The sequence below is a fragment of the Notolepis coatsorum genome (genome assembly GCF_963971535.1).
Source record: "Notolepis coatsorum genome assembly, chromosome: 11".
Lineage (NCBI taxonomy): Eukaryota > Metazoa > Chordata > Actinopteri > Aulopiformes > Paralepididae > Notolepis > Notolepis coatsorum.
This window is the reverse complement of record NC_140175.1, coordinates 26,290,545-26,299,568: the sequence shown is the minus strand read 5'-3', so window position 1 is coordinate 26,299,568 and position 9,024 is coordinate 26,290,545.

Genomic DNA, 9,024 nt, shown 5'->3' with positions numbered 1-9,024 from the left:
ACCGCGAGCGCACAATATAGCGCTAGCCTATGCCACCTCTTCGACACCATACACAGCGGCCCTAGCGGCGCTGGACCAGAGATATGGACGTATATGGGATTACGTAATCCAAGAGATAAGGCATATTGACCGCCTACCCCCAGCCACAGACAATCGCTCATTAGACGACCTGTCAATCAAAGTGCAGTCCCTGGTAGGGATGCTGGGAGCGCAACGGGAAAAGGGCATGCATGAGCTATACGCCAACTCTAACGTCGAGAGGATTTTGGAGAAGCTGCCACCCGCAAGACAGGAGCGTTTTAGGCGGCAGAGAGACTACCGGGATCCCAACGGCCCCGAACCATCCCTCCTTGATCTAGCCGACTTCCTGGCGAGAGAAGTCAGCAGCTTACGACTGGATACATTCGGGCGGAGCACGCCAAGCTCCAGAGAGGGACCCAGGAGAATAAATGATGGAAGAAGATCGGTGACTGTCATGCACCAATCAGAGTCAGTACCGAGCAGTAAGAGTCACAGCACCCCCTCGAGAAAAGAGAAGTGGAAGATAGCGTGTCCCTACTGTGAGAAAGAACACTGGCTGTCACAATGTGACCTATTCACAAAGATGAATGCAGAAGAAGTGAGTCAATGGATAAAGTCCAACAGGCGCTGTTACCGATGTGCGCGGCCACACATGGCAGCCGAATGCCGCCTAAAGAAAAGGTGCAGTCGGTGCGACGGAGCCCATCTAGATATACTACACGAAAGTAACAGAAGACGGCCTCCACCTGCACCATCGAGCGGCACCAAGGCAAGTGTCATGTACATTGACCCCGCCAGCAGCGGCGGCGCCCAAGTGCTCTTAAAGGTAGTCCGTGTGACATTGAGCTACCAAGATAAAGTCATGGACACTTACGCCGTCCTTGATGACGGGTCAGAGAAGACCCTTCTGCTCGCATCCGCTGCGGCCCAGCTGGGACTGCGGGGGAGCAAGAACGAAATGACGATTCGGACAATAAGAAGAGATTTAAGGACGATAAAGGGCGAGAATGTCTCCTTCACTATCTCAGCAAACGGGCAGCCAGAGCGACGGTATAAGATTACAAATGCTTTCACCAGCCAAGAAATAGGACTATCGCAGTACACCTACCCTGTTGCCAAGTTGATGGATAAATATGTGCACCTGCGTCAATTACCTATCCCGCTCATAGACGGCGCTACCCCGACCCTGCTGATAGGCTCCGACCATGCAGAACTCATAGTCCCGATTGACCGGGTCCATACAGGACCCCGAGGCTGTCCTGCAGCAGTCGAGACCCGCCTAGGGTGGACCCTACAAGGCCCCCTCGCTAAATCTCTCAACCGAACAGCAGCCACTAGCTGCCTCCACTCCAGAACGACAGAAGGAGACACCACACTCCTGCAGCATGTCGAGAAGAAAATTGACTGGCGACGTTGTGCGCTGCTCCGCGCCTCCCTGATCAAAGACGGCTTTGATCTCCGGCAGCGGGCCAGCAGCGACCCCCCAGTATTGCGCAACCTCAACCCGGAGGTCGCAGAGGACCCAGCAGCAGATGAAGAGGTCCGACACAGTGTGAAGAACAGTTTCTACGTGGACAACTGTTTACAAAGCGTTTCGACTCAAGAAGAAGCCGAGGCTCTCCTAATCAAGTTACGCGCCTCCCTGATCAAAGGCGGCTTTGATCTCAGGCAGTGGGCCAGCAGTGACCCGCACGTATTGCGCAGCCTCTCCCCCGCGGACAAGGCTGCCAGCAGCGAGACCTGGATGGCGACCATCCCAGGAGAAGCCCAAGAAATGACACTAGGACTAGTCTGGCGCTTCAAAACAGACTCGCTCCACTATAGACACAAACCCTTGGCTCCAGAGCAGGGAAGGTCGACGGCGATACCGACCACCAGACGGAGTGTGTACAGAACACTCGCCAGACAATATGACCCGTTGGGATGTATTCTACCTTACACCACCAGGGCAAAGATGATTGTACGAGCACTATGGGACAAGGACCAGGGCTGGGACGACCCAATACCCGCACACCTTGCCTCAACATGGAGAGAGTGGGAGACGGAACTCCGCTCACTCCCAGGCGTCAATATACGCCGCAGCTACTTCCCATCCACAGTGAGGCCAGAGACATGCGAGATTGATCTACACGTCTTCAGCGACGCCTCCGAAGTAGCCTATGGATCGGTGGCCTACTTGCGTGCCCAAGAGAAGGGAGGAAAGATACACACTGCTTTCATCCTGGCCCGCTCAAGAATAGCCCCACGTAAGCAACAATCTATCCCACGTCTAGAGCTCTGCGCCGCCCTAGCAGGAGCGCATCTAGCCACGTTAATCCAACGTGAACTCACCATTCCGGTGCACAGAACAATCTTGTGGTCAGATTCCACGACAGTACTCACATGGATCAAGTCTGATTCATGCAGATACAAAGTCTTCGTGGGAGTCAGAGTCACAGAGAGTTAACAGAAGCAGCGAGCTGGCGGTATGTGGACACCAAACACAACCCAGCTGACGTCATCACCCGGGGAATGTCTCTGGATGACCTAACCCGTCGCAACATCTACAGTGACGGACCAGAATTCCTCAAGCTCCCGGAAGGAGAGTGGCCTACGCCCACCCCACGGGAAGCAAGTAACGAGGAGGCTGAGAACAAGAAACCTATGTTCTGTGGACTGAGCACAGTCGCCTCCACAGACCCCAACATAGATGACTGCATTACCCTAGAGAGTGCGCAGCAAAGAACATTCCTGCGGCACCACCCAGAGATTCAGTCCACCACTGACATGTCAGCAGCTGACTACGAAGAAGCAGAACTTCTTCTACTACAACGAGCCCAGAGAGACTCGTTCCCCGATGAGCTAGACTGTCTACAGGGAGGAAACCCCGTCCCATCAGACAGCAGACTGCTCCACCTGGCACCAGAGAGTGACGCCCATAATCTCATCAGAGTGGGTGGTCGCCTGCGGAGAGCCCCCGATCTACCGGATGACATTAAGTACCCGATAGTCTTGAACAGCCGACACAAGGTCACAGAGCTGATCATAAAGAAATACGTCTCCAGTGATGTAGCAGATGTCGACCCAGTCACCCCCAACACACTCTTAATGGGGCGGCTGGACCCCGCGCTACCCCAGACAATGTACAGGCCTGAAGAAGCGAATGGCCGAAGAATGTGGATGTACAGTCAAGTACTAGCTGACAAGTTTTGGAGCAGCTTCCTACTCCACTACCTACCGTCTCTACAGACCCGCCAGAAGTGGGTAAAAGAGAGAGACAATTTGACAGAAGGAACAGTCGTCATGATTATCGACCAGTCACTACCCAGAGCTATGTGGCCGGCTGGCCGCGTAAGCAAAGTGATCACCGGTGCCGATGGCAAGGTCCGAGCAGCTGAAGTACTCGTCCAAGGGCGCACTTACACACGACCCGTGGCGAGGCTCATAGAACTGCCCCGACTCCCAGATACTATCGATGATGACCATGACCCCATGACTTTGTGAGTTGACTGACCCTTACAGCGGACCTTGAGTGGTAGACAGTGCGGTTAATCTGTCTCTGCTTAGCTAATTAGGTGGGACTAATTAGGGGGCGGCTGTTGTGAAGGATCAGATTAAACCGAATATATATATTTATTTATATATATATATTTAAATAGTATTTGTATATCGTTTGATATCCCCTGTATATTCCTTGTACAATATGCACTGAATATCCCTTTAGTCTACTAAACAGCCCATAATAGTTTCATTCTACCATTGGACGAGAACCTGGCGCCAGGTTGCCATACCCCTAGGTTCAAGTTCAATCGTGCCGCCCAACATGTCGTGGCAAGCCCCGGTTCCGCGTAGGAATACGTCTGGCGAAATACGAATGGTACTATTTGTTCATAGCGCATATATATATGGCGCAAGTAAAGTAGAACTTTCTTTTAGTCCAGTTCTTTACCCTCCAACAGAGTGACAGACGCGAAGCCTCACCCACGACGCACGTGTGGTGTAGTAAGGCCTACTTGGCCTCAGAATAGGCATTGAGATATCGTGTGGATTAATAGTTGAATAGTCATAGTTTGGCACTATACCGTCGAGTTGGACGTATTCTATTAAGCTAATAATAGTCTATTTATGTATGGTGCATCGTTCGGTTAGAGTTATAAAGTTATCAGTACCCCCATCGTTCCTGACGTTATCTGGACGCTTAACCAGGCTGGGCAGACCCCTAGTGGTGCTTGCATCCGAGGAGCTCCGGGCCAGGGCGACTGGACCTGTATATTGGATTACTCTACCCGGACGACGGCGAGCCTTCCACGGCTTGGATTATGCTTTGGGTGCTTTGATTATTCCATGGATAACGGCCAACACTGCGGAGTGTTGGAACTACCCCCCGGAGAGGACTCCAGGTGAGACGGCGCTCTACACCAGTGAGGTCGCCTCACGTCTCTCCGTTGTGGACCGGCAGCTACCGTCCACCAGAGGGTCCAGCTGTATTCGTCTGCGGACCGAGGTTCTGTGGGCACCGTGTTCAAGACTTTGAATTCTCCCAAGAAATCGTCGGCCAGATGGGATACCGCCAGCGGCTTCTCTAACCCCCCCCTCCTACTGTCTTACAACCAGCGGGACCCCCCCCCCCCTTAGTGTATCCAGCTATAATCATTTAAGTACCATCGCTATAGTTCCTAAATATCCAGGTTGTATACTTACTCCCTGCGTAACCAGAGATTGGACATTCAATGTTGATTTACCTACGAATACTCATTTGCCATACAAGTGCATATTTCAAATCATAAGTGTAAACAAGTGAACGTTGTATATACCTTTTGCTATATTAAATATTCTATTTGTACATTTGTGTGGACTTCGTTTCATCAGGTGGGAAAGTGTTCATCATACTTATATCATGTACTGGATGGCCAGAAGTTAAAGTACAAGAGGTAGTGGTATTAAATACCATATCTAACAATACAGTCAGGGAATTGTACCCCTCAGTTACACTTAGGAACTAGTGTACTATTCAAGACCAGTCTTAGAAACTACTGTACTACTCAAGACCAGTCTTAGGAACTAGTGTACTATTCAAGACCAGTCTTAGGAACTAGTGTACTATTCAAGTCCAGTCTTAGGAACTACTGTACTATTCAAGACCAGTCTTAGGAACTACTGTACTATTCAAGACCAGTCTTAGGAACTACTGTACTACTCAAGACCAGTCTTAGGAACCACTGTACTATTCAAGACCAGTCTTAGGAACTACTGTACTACTCAAGACCAGTCTTAGGAACTACTGTACTACTCAAGACCAGTCTTAGGAACTACTGTACTACTCAAGACCAGTCTTAGCACCCCGTAGCTGGGAGGCCAACATTACCAAACCAAGATAGTAAAAACAACAGACAAAACACTATTGGAATTATACTCATCATTACCTGACTCAGATTGTCTCCCGTTCTTTCTCTCTCCCTCTTTGTCTGTCTCTCTGTCTATGTCGCTATCTTTCTTTCTCTCTCTCCATCTCCATCACCATCTCCACCTCTATCTCCATCTCCATATATCTCCTACCTTCCAGAGCCCAGTGTTGCCTGTCCCAGGGGGCTGTGGTGTGGTGGCTGTGGAGGTGAGCTCTGCCAGTGGAGAGAGTGATGATGGATCAGAGGACCAGGAGGAGCTGCCTAGTATTTTCCTCCGACCTCTCAACCGCAAACATGGACTGGTGGAGCAGGACTTCAGTTCTCTCATGGACCGGTGAGTATTGATTGATGCATTTCTTCATTCATTTTGAAACGGTGATGTGTGTGTGGTGGAATGCTTTTGACTGTTCCTGACTATCTCTCATCCTGCTTTCTAGCTACCAAAGCTTCAAGGAACTGCCCACACTTCTGAGGGAGACCTCCAGCCTGTCTCCTGGTGTAGGAGGTGACATGGACCTGGGTCGGAGTGAGACCTCCAGCCTGTCTCCTGGTGTAGGAGGTGATATGGACCTGGGTCGGAGTGAGACCTCCAGCCTGTCTCCTGGTGTAGGAGATGATCTGTGTCGGAGTCAGACCTCCAGCCTGTCTCCTGGTGTAGGAGATGACATGGATCTGGGTTGGAGAGAGACCTCCAGCCTGTCTCCTGGTGTGGGAGATGATCTGTGTCGGAGTCAGACCTCCAGCCTGTCTCCTGGTGTGGGAGATGACACACAGCTTAGGGATGCAAAACACCAAAGAACAGCAGATGTGGAAAACCAGAGACGGCTCTCCCAGAGGTTAGTCTTTAGTCCTTAGAGACCAGAGTCTTCTACGTTCCACAACTAAATCCTCTCATCTCCACTACTCTCAAATAAACTCTACTTCCTCTGTTGACAGACACTCCTCGTTAGGTCGACGCGAATCACCTCCGGGTCCAAGCGCCACACCGAGGACCGGCAAATCGAATCCTCCTCTCTCTCCTAGAGCGCCCGAGCGGTCCCCCCCCGCACCTCCAGGTCCGCTGCCCGGTGACCGCAAGCGGGCGAGGGAGTCCCACAGCAGCAGTTTGACCAGTTTGGGGGGGAGCGCCGTGTCGGAGAGGAGGGGCTCCTCCAAACTTCAGCCTGGGAGCAGGAGAGTGCTTTCTCAGGTCAGCTGTAGTGTTAGGCCTACTGTCTCAGTGTGTAGTAGCTGTAGTGTAGAGTACTGTGTCAGTGTGTAGTAGCTATAGTGTGTAGAGTACTGTATCAGTGTGTAGTAGCTATAGTGTAGAGTACTGTGTCTGTGTGTAGTAGCTGTAGTGTAGAGTACTGTGTCTGTGTGTAGTAGCTATAGTGTGTAGAGTACTGTATCAGTGTGTAGTAGCTATAGTGTAGAGTACTGTGTCTGTGTGTAGTAGCTGTAGTGTAGAGTACTGTGTCTGTGTGTAGTAGCTATAGTGTGTAGAGTACTGTATCAGTGTGTAGTAGCTATAGTGTAGAGTACTGTGTCTGTGTGTAGTAGCTATAGTGTGTAGAGTACTGTATCAGTGTGTAGTAGCTATAGTGTAGAGTACTGTGTCTGTGTGTAGTAGCTATAGTGTAGTGTCTCAGTGTGTAGTAGCTATAGTGTAGTGTCTCAGTGTGTAGTAGCTATAGTGTACAGTAGTGTCTCAGTGTGTAGTAGCTATAGTGTACAGTACTGTCTCAGTGTGTAGTAGCTATAGTGTAGAGTACTGTCTCTGTGTGAACTGTGTTTTTACTAGAGGTGGGCATAGATTAATTTTTTTAATCTAGATTAATCTATCTGCAATCCTGGATTTAATCTAGATTAATCTAGATTAAAATGGCTCAAAAAAAACTGCCGAAGGCATTAAAAATATGTGTGTTCTACCCAAATAATGACCAGAAGTAAGTCCTTACTTTTTCTTTCCTCCTTATGTTTCTCAGGCCAGGTGGCCCATTACACCATGAGCCCATCTCCCGTTTCCAAAATGCATTAGACTGTTTGAAAAAGCTGTTTTGCTATGATAATTGGTAATGAAATATCAAAATAATGTTCAACAAAATAATGTTCAATAAGATGTACTTGTGTTTAATAAGTTGTTTTATTCAGAAGTTAACACAAATAAATAATATTACCAGTACAGTACAGTATCTAGCACACTCTCAGGAGCAAAACAGAAAGAATCATTTCAAACTTGAACTATGTGACATGGCTTGAATCAACTGCTCCAGTGGAGTTGCTCAGTGGCCAATGGTGTCAACTGTGGTTGTACTGGGCAACTCCCAGGTGTAAATGGAACTGTGTGAATGTGAAGCAGGGCGTTCCTGAAAAAGAGCATCTGTGCTCAGCGAACCTACCCTGGGTAAATAAAGGTAAAAAAAAAAAAAAAAATTAAGATTAATACGTTAATTATATTATCGCGCGATACTAGTATAGCGTTAACGCAGCACGTTAACGCCGTTAACGGCCCAGCTCTAGTTTTTACTTATTCAATATAGGGGTGGGGCAATACGAGTAACTCACGTTATGGTACTGTGACAACGATAATATTGCGATACACAATATCTGCGATAATCGATATATTGGAAGACATTTCATCCATGATACATCACGATATCTGTGTCACTGAAGAACAAAATAAAAAAAAACATAAAAAGACAGAATTGACATGAAACCGTATCAGATTATTTGGTGTGCATCACAAACTGGCCAATTGTACATGAAACAATGTACAACAAATTGCATAGTGTCTTTTTAACACACTGACTGCAACTTGATATAACTATTAATTATGTTCCCAACGGAAAACTTTGTTGCAATCTGCAACAACAACAAAAAATCTAATAAGATAACGTCTGCTCACCTCATTCCAATCAGTAAAATGAGATTGTCAAGCAAATAAATAAATACAATTATATATATATATATTATTTCTTTTTTATATTGAAACTTGTCGCAATAGCAAGTACGACGATATATGGCCGTATAGATTTGTTTAGTTCCACCCCTAATTCAATAACATTCTGGCACCCAGTCACCGTGTAGGCCTGTGCTCATCATTACGCAACTGTTCTTTCATATGATTTACCGCATGTGGTCAATACACTGTGATTGTCTCAATATGACACTGCGGATGAGACTGTTCTCCTGACCGTCCCACCGCTTGTTCCATTGTGTCGAGCAGGACGGCATCGTTTCACCAGAGACGGACAGTGGCTTCGTGGGCTCAGAGAGCAGCCGCCTGACTCCCGCTGCAGTTCACAGTCCTCTCCACCAGAGGGACACCGTGAGGTGAGCCACCGCAGCACACAGCTCCCCCTCCCTCCCTCCACCCACATTTACTGCACTGTGTAAATCACACCCGACATCACACCCCCCTCATCCCTCAGACACACACAGTGCACACACACAGAGTCTAACCCCTTGTTCCAGTGTTTTGTCGCCATTTCCCCCTAACACAGACGGTTCTTTTAATCTTATCTGTGTGTTTCCTGTCTTTGTGTGTGTCCCTTCCCTCTCCATTGTGCTGCAGTGTGTCAGTCAGACGGGAGAGAGGCGCAGGGAAGCCCCAGGCGGGCCCCCCCGTCTCGGGACA